Source organism: Aegilops tauschii, chromosome 6 (assembly GCF_002575655.3).
Source record: "Aegilops tauschii subsp. strangulata cultivar AL8/78 chromosome 6, Aet v6.0, whole genome shotgun sequence".
Taxonomy (NCBI): Eukaryota; Viridiplantae; Streptophyta; class Magnoliopsida; order Poales; family Poaceae; genus Aegilops; species Aegilops tauschii.
The window spans coordinates 314,233,533-314,249,443 of record NC_053040.3 but is presented as its reverse complement, the minus strand read 5'-3'; positions in this window follow the sequence as shown (position 1 = coordinate 314,249,443).

Genomic DNA, 15,911 nt, shown 5'->3' with positions numbered 1-15,911 from the left:
AATGCCTCTCTCTCCTCCACATAAGCGGGCTTGTCGAGAAGACAAGAGATGATCTCTTAGCACAATATGTTTCACCATGTTTTTAGGAATAACTAGTTATTGAAGATAAGGCTAAGAGATGATCCATTGTACACATGTTTTTTTGTCATCTCTAAATTACATACAAGACTTATGATAAGACTATCTTATCAACCATTGTACATGCCCTTTATAGCCCATAATTTTACTGGTACTACTTGCTATGAATGCGGGCAGCTGGCCTCTGAGGGGGAGCGCGCGCGGGGAGGTGGTGGGGCGGGGGAGGGGTTCTAGTGGGCCAGGGCAGTAAGAAGCGGGCTTGGAAGCGGTGCGGACTCCCGCATGGCCCACCTCACATTATCACCACATATTTCTTGGAGTCCGTGCACGGCGCGTGGGCGATCTCTTCTCCCTCCCCGTCTCTCTCATCTCAGCTGACGCCCGCTGAGCGATTAGAATTCGGCTATCGACGGTTTATTCAATTGCAGTCCCACATGTCAGTGAAAATGCAAGACAACGCGTGTCCCCTCTGGTGAGTGGCGTGCGAGCCGGACTGTCGGGGGTGCGACGTGAACGCGACGCGTACAAGTTGTATGTGTGCCGCCTTTTCCTTTTGAACTTGCAAAGCGTAACATTTTCGTGCGATCGATTGATAGAAATCTAGAACAAAATGATGAGGGCGGTGCTTTCCCGTACGTTAGGCGGGCTAGTTTGAGTGATATGACGTTGCTACAGTGTCGTCCACTTGCTCCATTTTTATGTAAGCAAGAGTCTACACTCTAACGTGGGAGGAGTGTGAAACACGGCGGATCTGATCTTGATCGAGGGATAACTGTTCCCTGCGAAATAATGGAACACTGTTAGCGATTATAGCATGATAGTTAGGGCATCTCCAGCGCTGGCCCTCAAATTTACACCGGCATGTGTCCGAGGACACTGATGGATGCCATCCAATGCTACCCGCATACCTTTCGACAACTATATGAACTAACCGGACAAAATTCGTGCAAACAAAGCAAATTTCAAATTGACCGGATGAAATTCATTACATTTCGAGAACTTCTCCTATAAACTGGACGAAATTCATTACATATTTCACACAAACCATACTAAAACCTACTGTAAAACTAATCTAAACGATCGCCGGGTCCCGACCACCATGTCCGGCCATGAACCCGAGAAAGTCGGCCATTGGCTGTGCCTCCTCCTTATCCGCCTCGATAACCTCCTCCTCCGGAGCACAAGGTTATGAAGATTTCCGCCTCCACGTCGCCGTCAAGCGGCTAATCGGCCGCCGATTTTTATCCCACCAAGCTTGGCGTCGACTGAGTGGAGGAGCGGTGGCGACCTACCGTGTACTACTGTTCCTCGCTGCCGGTTGCGCCCGCGCACGCGCGCCGGCTTCGTGGTCGTGGCGGTGGAGGGCAGCCGGGGGGGAGCCGGCGATCTCCTTCGTCTGCTCCTGCGAGAGTACGTCGAAGAGAGCTTTGGAGCGCGCCCAGAGCGGAGCCACCGATGTCCTTCGTCTGCTCCTGCGACAGTATGTCCAAGAGACCTTTGGAGTTCCCGGAGGCCATGGTTGGAGTGGTGCCAACAGAAGGAAGGGACCGGAGGAGAATGAGTGTGGGTCTTTGGCTATGGCTGGGGCTGGGGCTCAAGTTAATATAGCAGGCGAATGGCAATGAGCCGCGGCAGACGGATGGATGGCTGGCACCGGAGTAGGTTCGTCGGCAGCCGTGGTGTCATTAACGCGGAGCAGTCGCTTGCACCGGGATGCCGCGCGGGTGGCGCTCTCTCGGCCGTCGCGCTGATGCAATGCCGGCGCCAATGAGAGGTTGTGTCGGGCGTGAATGCGCACACTACTTCAGTGACTTAACCGCAGGTGCGTTATCTCATTGACATGTGGGCCCAACGGGCATCAGGCCCGCATGTCAGTGACACACCAACAGCACCTGCAGTTAAGGCCAGTGAATGCGGCATTGACGTTCTGGAGAGACGGTGATCGTTTCAGGAGGGAAGCATGCGCTAGCGATGGAAGGGGTTTCGGTAGGCCAGGGCGGTCAGACGCTGGCATGGTGGTAAAATGTGAACTCATGGATGACGAGCCTTTGAAGAGTATGCGGCATGTATTGACAACCAGACGTCCATGCAACCGCTCTTGTCGCCAGCTAGCATTCGACGACCACCATTAGACACCACACAGCCATACATAACTTACGAATAATGGACGAATCGATCAGACACACACTCGTGTGCAGTGGCACTATGATCGGTTGCTCACGATAGTACATACTCCGCACCATAGTACCATCCCTAGATAGGATCTTTTATAGATTGTCGTTGTGATGGACGATATACATGAGCAAGGCGCCGAGTCACGAGTATGACCGTTGGTGTTGAGCCAGGTGAATACATGCTCGGTGTTAGGGGAGACCTCCAGCAAACGTCTAAACTGTAATGTCACATACGCATAATTTTGGTTGTTATTTCTTTCTCCACTGACAGGTAGGCCCGCATAGATAGATAGATAAAGAACACGAGCTGATGAGGTGCATGCGGACTATTTGACTGGTCAACTAGACAAGTACGGAGCTATACGCTGAGCCAGTGACCGTATAATCACCATATCTTGTATACAATGATCAAAGTGAGCTATCAAGACAAGTTCAATGACCGCCAATGCATTTTACTCAGTAATAAATGACCAGGATTGAAGGGGAATCCAAATTTCCTTCGACTTCTGTCCTTGCGCTCTTGACAAACCAATGCACTTTACGGTTGTCCGGCCACTCCACCCCAGAGCTGTCACCAAGCGTCGTTCATGCCACCGCGCCGCACACTAACCGGTAAGGAAGCGATGGCATCCCGCCGCGCCGAGTTCCTCTCCGCCCACGACCGCACACAGAATGGTAGGCAAGCGGTGGCATCTCGCCGTGCCGAGTTCATCGCCGCTCGCGACCTCACACCTATGTGGGCGGAATTTGAAGCTGGCAAGGCCGAATGGGCGGTAGAGCAAGAGGCGACAAAAGCCGCACAGAGGGAGCCGAAAAGTCAGAAAGCACTCAAGAAAAGAGAGGCCCGCCGCTGCAAGAAAGAAGAGGACGCACGCGCTGCTGCAGAGAGGTTGGCGGAGATCTAAGCACGGTGGGGTGTCACCGACAAAGCCGGGAAGGAGAACGACGGCGTCTGGCCAGCATGTGAGAAGTAGTAGTACTAGTTGTTAGTGTGTGTGTGTCTGTGTCGCCCGTACGTTTGTTTAATTAATTACGAGCATGTAACAGTACTGCTAGTTAGTACTGTAGTTTTTAGAGCAAATTACCAGTACATTAGCCTAGACTCAATGGAAAAATTCCTATCCTATGCATCAAATGGCATCTCTTTCTCTATAGGAATTGAGAAGCATGTCATATCACTTCCTATGATTATCATATTCCTATAAAATTCCTATCCTATGAACCAAAGGAGGCCTCTGCTGGAGTAACTACTGTAGCTAGCAGTACTGCTGGTACAGTAGTTTTCTTCAAGAAGCGGAATTCAACGAAGTCATGATGGTTCCTTTGTCCGAGCAACTTCACAGTGGGTAAGGTTGGGCCTGTGATTTGACGGCACATTAGTAATTACTGCGGCGCGACGACCGGGGTGACTCTCCCTTGGAGTTCGGCGGGCATGGCAAGTGGACCAGGATGGTCGACGTCCGACATGTCGGCGAGCGGAAGTATTCTTTCCGATATCGAGGAGCAAGGAAACCGCGTGGTATAGTATCACTGGTGATTTATATTTATTTTTTATTTCTAATGAATGCTAGCGTTTCAACTCTTACGACGAAGGAGTGCCAAACACACGACACGTGCTGGATGTCGCACACGTCAGCGAAAGGAGTGGGACATGAACAGCGTGGTAGAGCGTCTCCACTTCTGGGTCGGAGACCACACGTAGTAGTACTACTGTACTAGTGGTATGAACGATACAAAGTGCGACCCGGAGAGAAAGACACGTCTAGTTGGAAGGTCTCCGGGCATACACGTAAACAAATATAAAACCTAATATGTGCCTCCAATTAATATAGTAGTAGTAGAGTACTTAGTCACGTACTCCATAACATCACCGGGCATTGCACGTACAACATTTGGTGGTAGTAAGAGAAAAATGCCTATATGCCACGCATGTTCATACTATTTGTGCCTTTCTACTTCACTTACTGCGCTACGTTACACAGGTTCGCACGTCCACTCCTGGGTACATGTCCGTCTTGTAGTTCCAGTCCCACGTGTTCTTCACATAGATGGAACGATCCTTGCATGACACGTGGACCTTGATGCTAGATGTATCGCGTGTTGGCAAAAGGATGAACAAAGCTCACGTAAAAAAATAGAGTGGAAGAACATAGATTCCCGACGACCAAGAAGGAGCAAGGAACCTCGAGGTGGAGCGTCTGCAGTGGACTGGAAGAGTACGAAACACGGCAGCCCAGTGTAGTTACATCATACTAGTACATGGCTAACCCACGCTATCACCATATTTCTTGGCTTCCGTGCGACACCTATCTCTAGTAATCCAGCAGCCCGTATCGCTTCTCCCTCCTCGTCTCTCTCAAAGTGCGGCGGGCTGGCGTTTTTGCCGTCTATTGAGGTCGGTTAACTCATCACATATTAGCGACATGCCAAGAGCATTCTAAAAAAAATTCCTTTCACGTTTCGTTTTCAAAAAGAAAAAAATCCTTTCACGTATGAATTTGACTGTATGCTTTGAGCAGCTTGCATGTGCTATACTGCTCCTGTTGGATACTCTAACTTAGCTTGAGGTTAGACTAACTCATGACTAACCCTGAACTAACTGTAGCCAAAGAGGTGTTTGGGTGACCGGGTTAGATTGAGAATAAATGCACTTGATGGAGAGAGAGAAGTGATTTTTCAGTGGTCCCAATGAGAACTATCTCCAGTTAGCACCTCTTGGGTGGGATAGTTTTTTTGGTGGGTTCGGTGCAACTTGCTCCAATTTAAACCCTCATGCTTGGATACTTTAGGGCTATTTGAGCCCCAACTAGCTCAAACTAACTCTAACCCATGGATCCAAACAGGGCCTATGGCCAGCCTCGACGCGGAGCAGTCGGTGCACCGGGAAGCGGCGCTCTCTCGGCCGTCACGCCGCTTCAAAGCCGGCGCCAGTGAGAGGTCACCTCCGCTCTGGCTGGGCATTAATGCAGCACTGACGCTCCAGGGCGACGCTGACCGTTTCACGCGGGAAGCGCGCGCTGGCAAGGGAGTATAGGTTTTGAACCGTTTCATGTGTAGTACTGGTAGTTTGCAAAACTACTCAATTATTGCACTCAGTTTCCTAAGAAATTGTGGTAAAAAACGTTACTCCACAGCCCGCTTCCCTTCTCCTTCCTCTTCCACCGCCCGCGCACGTCCGCGGGAAGCGACCGGTCAACCCTAATATAGGAGTGCTAGCACAAAAAGATGCATGCATTACCACTAAAATTTCCAGATTAAAGAGCCGCTCCGGCGGGAGTATTGTGTATATTGTTACCTTCGGCCGGGCCATGGCTACCGGGCGACGGCGACCAGAGAAGAGGCGGTGGGAGGGGAATGAATGCAGCTACTGTTTGGGTTCGCCGTCCGGCTTAAATAAATGCGCAGCATCACGTGTACCCGCGGGTGCACAAATTGTAACATACATGTCTGCTTAAGTGGGCGTCACATAACTGGTGTGTGTGTGTGTGTAAGATTCTGAGAGACAAAGTGCGTGTGTGCGACTCTACTCTTCGGACATGTACTCAACTTTTTGCATCGGGATATAAGTATAATGGTATTTACTTTAGCTAGTGATTTACGTGGCCATGTTAACGTGGTTGTGTAAAAAAATGTCACTTCCTGCTCGTGATTTGCGTTATATAATTACAAGCAAGATGCTCGTGCATTGCACGGAACATCAATATGCATTTTTTTACAAAACACATGTTGTGATTTACCCATGCAGGAGTAATCCCACGTGTAAAAACTAATGATATTTCGAGAATTTTTTCGGAAAACTGGTATCTCGAGAATGTCATCGAAAAAATGAAAGATGAGAGATAAGGTGAGGAGGAGTGGAGCGTGGTGGTGACTGGTGGTCCGAATGGGTGGAGGCATGGGGATGGACGGCGCCGGCAGGTGGTAGCGGCCACCATGCTAGATTGTTCTGGAGACTTTCTTTTTTAATTGCTCAGCAATGAGGTGTGGGAGATAAGGATGTGGAGAGAGGTGCGGCTATCTTTTGTAAAATTATCATAGTTTGCTTTCTATCCGTCAGATATAGATCAGACGGTCTATATTACAAGATGGCAGGCACACCATCATCGCCAACTCGGTTTTTTATAAGGGTACAGATGATAAGTTTGCTAACTACTAAAGTAAAGTGGAATTTGTCCATGTTATACAAGTAAATTAAGGTGATTGTTTATCATATGGGTAAGGGTGGATGAAGGGTGGTAGGAACAAATGCTCCGCCTAGAGCATGTGTGTGTGAGATGGAGTCTCTGTGTGTGTGTGTGTGTGGGAGAGAGAGAGAAAGAGATGGAGTCTTAGTGTGTGTGTGTGTGTGTGTGTGTAATGGAGTCTTACTGTGTGTGTGTGCGTGTTTGTGTGTGTGTGTGTGGGTGGGTGCGTGCGTGCGTGTATGTGTGCGTGTGTTTGTTTGTGTGTGTGTGTGTCGCGGGGTCCTCGGTGGCGGATGTAATTAGTGCATGGCTTCATCATAGAGAGGTGATGTGTATGGCAGAGGCCACCAACGATGGGGTGCGAGAGAGAAAATGCCCGTAGAGAGGGAAGAGAAGGTGTGTGCGCGTGAGAGTAGTCGACATCGAGAGAACGTGTTTGTTCGAGAGACACCGAGGAAGACTACTATATATCAATGGTGCATGTAGGCGGGAATTAAACGAAGGGATGGTCTTATTGGTTTTGGGGATATAGGGGAAGAGTGAGAGGGGGTAGCTACAAGGAGATTCTTAAGTGTGAGTGTGTGTTTTACCCATCCAGGCGGAAGTTATGTGCACACAAGAAGAGAACGATTCGATGTGGCATTAGGGTTGAGGGTAATTAACTACGTATGGAGACATAGAGACCTTCAATGTGCATGTGTGAGAGGTATACATGTATACGTGGGATGTGTGTCTGTGCGCGCGCATGATCGAGATAAAAGAAAGAAGACATAAGTCATAAGCTAAGATCAACGACATGGGAGAGACGGATCAGTATGGCAATATGCATGCATGCGAGAATGCAGGGAAGAAGGCTCGACAATTGAGCATGTGTTTTTGTCTTTAAGAGATAGTGGCGTGGGCTGGAGCATGTATCTATGGCGAGCTGAGGGAATGAGGCACAACGATTGTGCAAAAGAGATCAACCTATAAATGAAAGAAGGTTGATGGAGAAACAGATAAATAGAAAGATAAAGATGCTAGCTAGTGTCCGTTAGAGATAGGAGTCGAGTGGATCAGAAGGCTGAGTTATGGGTGTGGGTGTGAGAGAGATGAAGAAAGGGTGCATGTGACTCACATACAAACAAATATCGGAGAGAAATGAGATCCCGAGAGACGGAGTTTTGTGTCTGCGAGAGAGAAAGATATTTCAAAACGAGAGTGATAGCTAGAGAAACATATGAGGGAACGCAAGATATCTCTAGGGAGAGAGAGTGTGTGGGAGCGACATACAAGAGAACAGTGGAGAAATATGAGACCCTGGGAGACAGAGTTTGTGTGTGAGAAAGAGATATTTAAGAGGAAGAGTCGTAGGTTCTCATACCTAAGGAGCAAAAGACATCTCTGTGTGAGGGGTGTGCGAGTGGCACACAGGGGAATAGTAGAGAGAAATGAGACCCCGGAAGACAAAGTTTTGTGTTTGTGTGAGAGAAAGAGATTCCACATGGAGAATCATAGTTGGAGACACATAGCAGGGAGCGAGATATACTTAGAGAGAGATAGAGTGATGAAGGTCGAGGGAGAGAGTACCGTCAGTGTGTTACGAAGATAAAAGATCATTGTCGACATACAGGTAGCACGAGAGATACCCGAGAGACAACGAACGCGCATAGGTCTAGAGAGATAGTCCTATATAAGCATGAGTGATAGTTATATGAGACGAATATCTGGATTAAATGGGATTCAAATATTTAAACTGGAGATCACGACATCGATAATATCATAACGCAAATTGGTGTATCAAACATGCATATTCATTTGAATTTGGGGACACGTGTAATGTTATATAGTTAATCAATATTGGTGATCCATAGATTCTTTAATTAGAAACAATGCATGGTTTATATGCAATTAATGTCTAAACGGGATTACACTATATGTTGCGTGTGTGAAACACATTATACATCTTTGAGAAGTAAAAAAACCGCATGAAACACACATTAATTGGAGACAGTTAGCGAGGAATGCATACATTGGATTTCAACATAAAGCGGTTTCAAATATTTGAAAATCCAAATTGATGGATACAACCTTTTGAATCTGAGATCATGCCATTTGTAAACCATATTTATGTATAAAGGGTGTTGTGCTTTTGAAAGTATATATAAAAAATGATGTATATATAATTTTATTCCAATCGAAAATGGATCCCGCCCGAAAAAAATAGAATACAAACGGGATTCGAATTGAGTTGGCACGGTAAACGTGCACTCTGCAAAATTTGAACGAAGCGGGGAAAGTCGCAGTAACCGCCCGATACCAAAATCTGCGAGATGGAAATTACTACTGCCTATCCCTGCCACGCGAAGCCTATCTGCTCGATTTCTATCGGTTTCGATAGGGGTAGGTTTGTAATTTCACTCAAACGTGACATAACCGCCTCTCACCCGGATTCATACACGGTGGGCGCCAAAACACAGTGTGTCCTCGACCGAAATCGACTCCCTCCCCGATTCATACACGGTGGGCGCCAAAAACAAACTCTCGTCGGCAAATATTTCGTGTATGCGAGATTACCGTCCTATCCCCAACCGACTAATATTGTTGTGATGTAAGAAATTTGAAACGGGGGCTAAGTTTGTAAATTTCCTCGCATTTGAGACAAGCGCGCCCTGAAGACATGGTTCCCACCTTCCTCTCTGCCTCCATTTCCCCATTCGTACTCCGTGGGCGCCAAAACACCCTCTCCACCCAAGCCTCCTCCGTCCGCCACCCCATCCACCGCCGTCCTCCTCCACCATGCCGGAGCTGATACCCCGATGCCGCCGTCCATTACAAGAGATCGACCTCTCTCATCCACGGCTTCGGACCGGGATCCTTGCATCCCGTCCTCTCGCTTCATCCCCGCCGTCGTCCACCTTGCCGGCGCCGCTCCTACGACCGTCTCGCCCACCGCGCCCCGCCGCCACCGCCTACCCTCCTAGACCTGCTTCCACGCCGCCGACAGCCATCGCTACCGCAGCACCGTCAAATTCTCAGCAGATGCATACACGGCGCCGCACCAGAGGCGGTACTCTTTCGTATCGGCTCAACTTATTTATCGCAGCAAGAAAATAGATCGCCACTGCTTTACTCTGATTTCTTGTCCATCACTTACTTGCTAGTTGAAAGCAAACATTGGTTGCGAAGTTGCCTTTGTCTGGTCTGCATCTTCAGATCCACCATGGCACGCTCAACACTATACTCCCAATGCTTATGGTTTTCACCTTTTATATTCCACACTAGATAAATCACAGTAGACTAAATTTCAAAATTGGGTTAGTCGATTTTTCAGAGCTCGCCGGAGTTCGCCGGTGCGAATGAAGGGGCTCGGGTGGGGACTTTGCTTGTGGGGGGGCGGTGGTGGGGCCTCGCCGAACGAAGAAAACTCGACGCGGGTAGGGGCGGGGGTGGGGTGGCGGAGGAACAAAGACGGTGGGGGCCGATAGTCCGGCCGGCGGCCCGTGCGGTGTTCTGTATGGGAAGAATCAGAGATGAGGAAGAAGAAGGGTTATGAGACGTAGGATCTTCATCCAACCGCCTGAAATGGTCGACTGACTCAAATGACAAAAGTCACGCGACTTGCATGCAGACATGCCTTTATATTGAGTACCATCATCGTACCTCCTTAGCACTGCTCCTGAATCCATCAAGCTAAAGAACGTGCCACTCATAATTCCAAACTTGTTGCTCAAGTACGAATCTGATATGATGCTGATATTACTAAAATAGATAACATTTAATTGGCCAGCTAATGTTCCTACTTTACTTTTGAAAAAGCACGTGCACCACATATAGAGAGACAGGAGGGAGTTGCTTTCTTAATGCGCTCTGGTTCATCATGTGTGGGCACTGCGCAATGAACATTTTATTATCCAAAATCTGCTGGCTCTTCTTTAGCATGTTCCTCTTCCGTTCTTCTTTAATAAGTACTCTCTCCGTTCCTAAATACAAGTTTTTGTATAGATTCCACCATGGACTACATATGGAGCAAAATGAGTGAATATACACTCTAAAATGTATCTGGATACATCTGTATGTGATCCATAGTGGAAATATCTACCAAGACATATATTTTGGAACAGAGGGAGTATGATAGTAGTACAGTATGTTCCTTGTAGTGAAGATGAGCAGGGACATTTGCAGTGTAGAGGTCTATACGGTCAGTTGGTATGGACACTTTGAACTCGTCGGGCCTCTTTGATTCGTAGGATTTTGTAAACATGGGAATAGGATTTGTAGTGGCCTGCCCACTTGAATCCTATAAGAATAACAAGGAAATGCGGGGAGTTGTGTCAACTTTGAGAGTTACACTGATACTAACAGTACCGCACCTTCAGTTGAAGAGAGCTGGTATCCGAAGCCTTTCTAGCCGTACCGGCAATACTAGCACATATATTCCAGCAAGTTCCACTTTGCTGATTTTACTCTGATGCTTACGGTTTTCCCGTTATATCTACACTATGATCTGTGTAGCTTCTTTGTGTCGCACTAGCAGCAGTCCACTCTTGAAGCTAAACACCGCAATGACTTACAAAATTGGCACCAAGGCATTGAGTGCCATTCTGGATGCAATGAAACTCATACGCTCCCCACCTGTTGCCTCTTGTTCAGAATATGATCCTAATGACTCTTGTTCAAAATTGCCACATATAGAGAGACAACATGGAATTGCATTTCTTTGGGCGCAGTGATTCATCATGAGTGGGCAACCAACATTGTATGCAATTAAGCGGAACCTCAAGAATATGCTTCCTCTTCTGTTCTTTAACATGTTCCTCTTTTGTTATTCTGTATTTAGTATGTACAGTATGTTCCTTGTCAGGAAGGGGAGTAGGGACATCTGCAGTCAACAGCTGATAGAGCTGGCATGTACTTGATCGATAGGCTTTCAATTACTAGCAGTAATACAACACCGTATTTTCAAGCCAGTTCCACTTTCCCGATTTATATATCCTGGTTATGGTGTACCCTTTTATGTACACTATGATCTGCCTAGTTGCTGTGTGCTCTTGTTATCATGGTTTGGCAATAAACTCTCTATACAGTATATTTTGAACCTATGATCTGCCAACTATCCTTACTTCTGGAGCCTATTTTTTGTGTACTTGTGCCAGATTATATAAATGCACGCACCATATTACAGCACACATGAGCTCTCTCATCAGAATCTAGTGATAGCACCCAACTGTTTACAGGGGTGCCCCTATATTAGAATACCCTCTGCATTACAAAGATAATCTCACAACTATTTATGTTTTCATGGTTCTCAGATATTATACGTAATTACAGTGCACTAGTAGAAAAAGGGCCATTTGTCCTGGTTCATAAGGCCCATCTGTCCTGGTGGGGAAACCGGGACTAAAGGGTCGTTACTAATGCCTAGGCCTTTAGTCCCGGTTCTTATACTAACCGGGACAGATGGACCTCCACGTGGCCGGTGCTGCGAGCCCACGCAGGAGGCCCTTTAGTCCCGGTTGGTGGCACCAACCGGGACCAATAGGCATCCATGCGTCAGCTGTTCAGGGGCTAGGGTTTTTGTTTTTTCTAAAAAGGGGGGTGGATTTGGGGGTTTTCTATGGTTAATTAAGGTGTTTCATATATTGTGTTAGGTAGCTAATTAATTAATAGAGAGAAGTGTCCTCTCTTATCTCCATGCTCGATCGACGCTACGTACTATACATAGAGAGGCCCTCGACACGCTAGCTAGTAAGAACATGAAGGAAACCATTAAGTACAGAAGTTCGTCAAGCATACCGAGAGAAGTGATCGACCTCTCCTTCTCCGAGGGATTGGTCGAACAACAAGTTTTCGTATTATCTATCCGACGCTACTGGCTACATACATATACAATATGTAAGATCTCTTACAATCCCCTAGCATTTGAACTCAAGTTCCACATGGTATTCTCCGGCTTTATTGATGACGTGGTCAAGAAACTCAACAGATCCCGCCAATTCCTCTTGAATTGCTTTCATGCGATCTTGTGGTAGGAGTTCATTCCGCATCTGCCACGTCTAATTTGAAGAAGGGGGTTAATACATATATATGAATGAAACTCAACAGAAATGATGGTGTAATAAAATGAAATTGTGAATATTATTGCTTAGGCACTTCATATTGTCTTTTAGAGTAGCCCCGCTTATTTTTCAAAGTCGCGTTTGTAGATGAACTCGCACACGTAGTGTCCACAGTAATCATTCCCTTGTTCCTGCCACAAGCACTTTACGAGAAATAGAGGTCAATCAAACTGATAATGAAGCATTATAAATGGCAATGATGAAAGTATTTAGAATCAACGGGAGATGCGCGCAACTAGCTAGCTAGTAGTACTTACTTTCGGGTATGTATATCGCAGCTCCTTCGGCAGTCCCGGAGCTTCTGCGGTGAACTGTTTCCAAACCCTGCAAGACAAAGAAAATAATTATTACTTGAGATATCACGAAATGAACAAAAAGTTGCCGATATGGTGCGATAATGATCGATTGAACTTACTTGTTGAGAATTTTAGTCATGTCCGCATAGGTTTTGGGATCTTTTTGTTTCGAGTCTAAGACGGTTACTAGTCCCCACTCAAGCTTAATCTACAAGTTACTAGTCTACTAGTGGTGAATATCAGAATCCGCGCATCAGAAGAATATTGTGGAACACTGCAATGACTTACAAAATTGGCACCAAGGCATTGAGTGCCATTCTGGATGCAATGAAACTCATACGCTCCCCACCTGTAGATTCTTGTTCAGAATATGATCCTAATGAGTATTCTAACCTCGAGGAGTCAAAGGCAGATGGCCTGTCATGTTCACCCATCAAGGTGCCTGCTCTAATTTGGCAAGGTTTTATTAATTGCGCGTATCTTGCATACGTTTTCTTGCATTTCTTCTACTTTATTGCACCGCCATCTGCTTAGTTTCCTCATCATATATGTCGAGATGCCATGCCCATCCATTATCAATACATATTCCATCTGTCATCATACCATGTTTTTCCACTCAAATGTTGTTCTTGTGCATCAGACATCAAAAAGGAAGAGGGTGATTGCCGAACCTGAAGGAGCACCAGCAACATCCTTGAAAAACGTGGTTGTGCCGGAGAAATCAGACATCACCCCACTTATATTGGGTGTACAACCAGTGACACAAAACATAGGACCGACTCCAGCAGACTGTACCCATACTTCACTGGCCACACCACTAGCCCCACCACACAGGACCTACACTCCAGCAAAAGGTATGTCGATTTCAGTTGCCATAGCACTAGCCGTACCACGGAAAAATCCCACTCCAGCAAAAAGTACAGCAAGTCCACCGTCCAAAGACCTATCCCAACTGCAGAGACGACCAATCCCTGCAGATTGGAACCTCATTCCAGTTATTTCCAGTTTAAAAGACAATGCTTTCAATGTTGTTAGGGACTACGTGCATATATTCCCATCATTGGAAGATTATAGTGAAGACAAACACCACTTTCACATCTTCCTGTCCCACTTACGTGTAAGTGCTATTATTCATGGTGATTATTTTCCTGTTTTCTGCTGATTGAACACGTCAATGATTTACATTACATTGTTGTAAGTAGGCGAGGGTCAATCTGGATAGTCATGACGAGCAAAGCTTGCTTGCGCTTTTCAAGGAAGCATTGCAGCAGTATTGGTGTTACCTGAGGAAATCACACTATGATGGCAAGTCTATAAACAAGTTTCTGGTGAAGTCTCCTATGCAAAATTTAGAAGACATTGAATGGAAAAACCTTGTTATGCACTGGTCTCGTTCCGAGGATGAGGTACTGTCTATGATATCGCATGACAATTTGAACTTCTTCTTTTCCGCATGTGCCTTACGGATCTTTTTTGCAGGAAATCTGCTCGAAAAAGAATTCCGGTTTGAAAAGAACGACGGGATATCGCAAATATGCTGCCCGCTGCTTTGCTCTTGTTAGTACCTGTTGTCCTGTATCACTGTACCTGCATACATTCCTGGTTCATTATGTGACAGCAATATGCATGATAGCTTGCTTATCAATTGTTCGCTCCAAATTATCTGATCTGTATGAATGGTTACATTAGTGTAGAATATATCCAATGCCAATGAAAAATTTTAGCTCTGCATTGTTCTTGTATGTACCTGCTATCCTTTATCAGTGTACTTATATTGATAGGTAGTTGTTCATGTACCATAACTCTGTAGCTTATTTTCCTTTGCCCTCCATTTTCTACACATAAGATCTATATTTACTCTTACCATAAGGTTGGATAACACCGATGGTACTGAAGAAGTTTAGCTCTGCATTGCTCTTGGCTGTACCTTTTGCCTGTATCGCTGTACTTACATTTATAGCTACTTGGTTATGTAGCATCCATGAGACGCCTCACTGAGGCTCACCAGCACGAAGTCGACCGCGCCGCCTTTGGTACGCCGCCTCCTGGCGGGCCGAGCCGAGCCGGCATCGTCAAGAAGCGCGGCGCGGCCATCGCCAGCATGCTGGGAGCAGACCGCCCAGTCTACGCAACGCCACTCGAGAACCTGCATGCCGCTTAGGCGGCCGTGGACGAGCTGAATGGGCTGGGGGCCGACGAGCTCCCCTACATGACTAGATGCATCCAGCAGCTGATCGACGCGGCCGCCGAGCGGCATGAAGCCGGCGCCCGCGCTGAAAGTCCTCCCCCACGCCGAGAGCACGGCGCGACATCCCGGACGCCAACTGCAAGCGGCGTCCGCGCAAGAAAAGACAAGGAGCCGGCTGCTAGCCGCAGTCGGACTCAGCTCACCATTGAGCGTGACGCAGAAGGCCGCCCCCAAGCTGTGGAACGACAAGGCAATCCGCCTCCTCCCCCGCCTCATGGGGAGAGATATCCCACCCCGCCGCATGTCACGCATCCGACTCTCGGCGACCGGCTAGGCCACCGCGAAGGAGTCGGCGAGAATGACGCCCGCCATCGGATCGACCGCCTAGCGTGATCCCTGGCGCTAGAAGAAGAAGATGATGTCGGCCCACCTTACTTTGGCCCCCGCATCCGCGACGAGCCCTTCCCCAAAGGGTTCTCACTCCCAAGAGACACGCCAAATTACAACGGCTCCGTGAAGCCGAAAGACTGGTTGATTGACTACTCCACCGCAGTCAGCATAGCAAATGGCAACAGGCCCGTTGCCGTGAAGTAAGTCCCGCTCATGCTTCAAGGCATGGCACGCACCTGGTTGAACAGCCTCAAGCCCTACAACGTTAACAGCTGGCTAGACTTCACGGAAGTCTTCATCCGAAACTTCACCAGCACATACAAGCGGCCTCCCAAGCCCCGCCAGCTTTCCTTGTGCGTTCAAGGGCCTAGCGAATCAACTCGCGACTACCTCACGCGTTGGGGCGAGCTCCGCGACTCCTGCGAAGGGGTGCACGAGGTTCAGGCCATAGAGTACTTCACCGCCGGGTGCCGAGAGGGCACCCTCCTCAAGCACCGACTCCT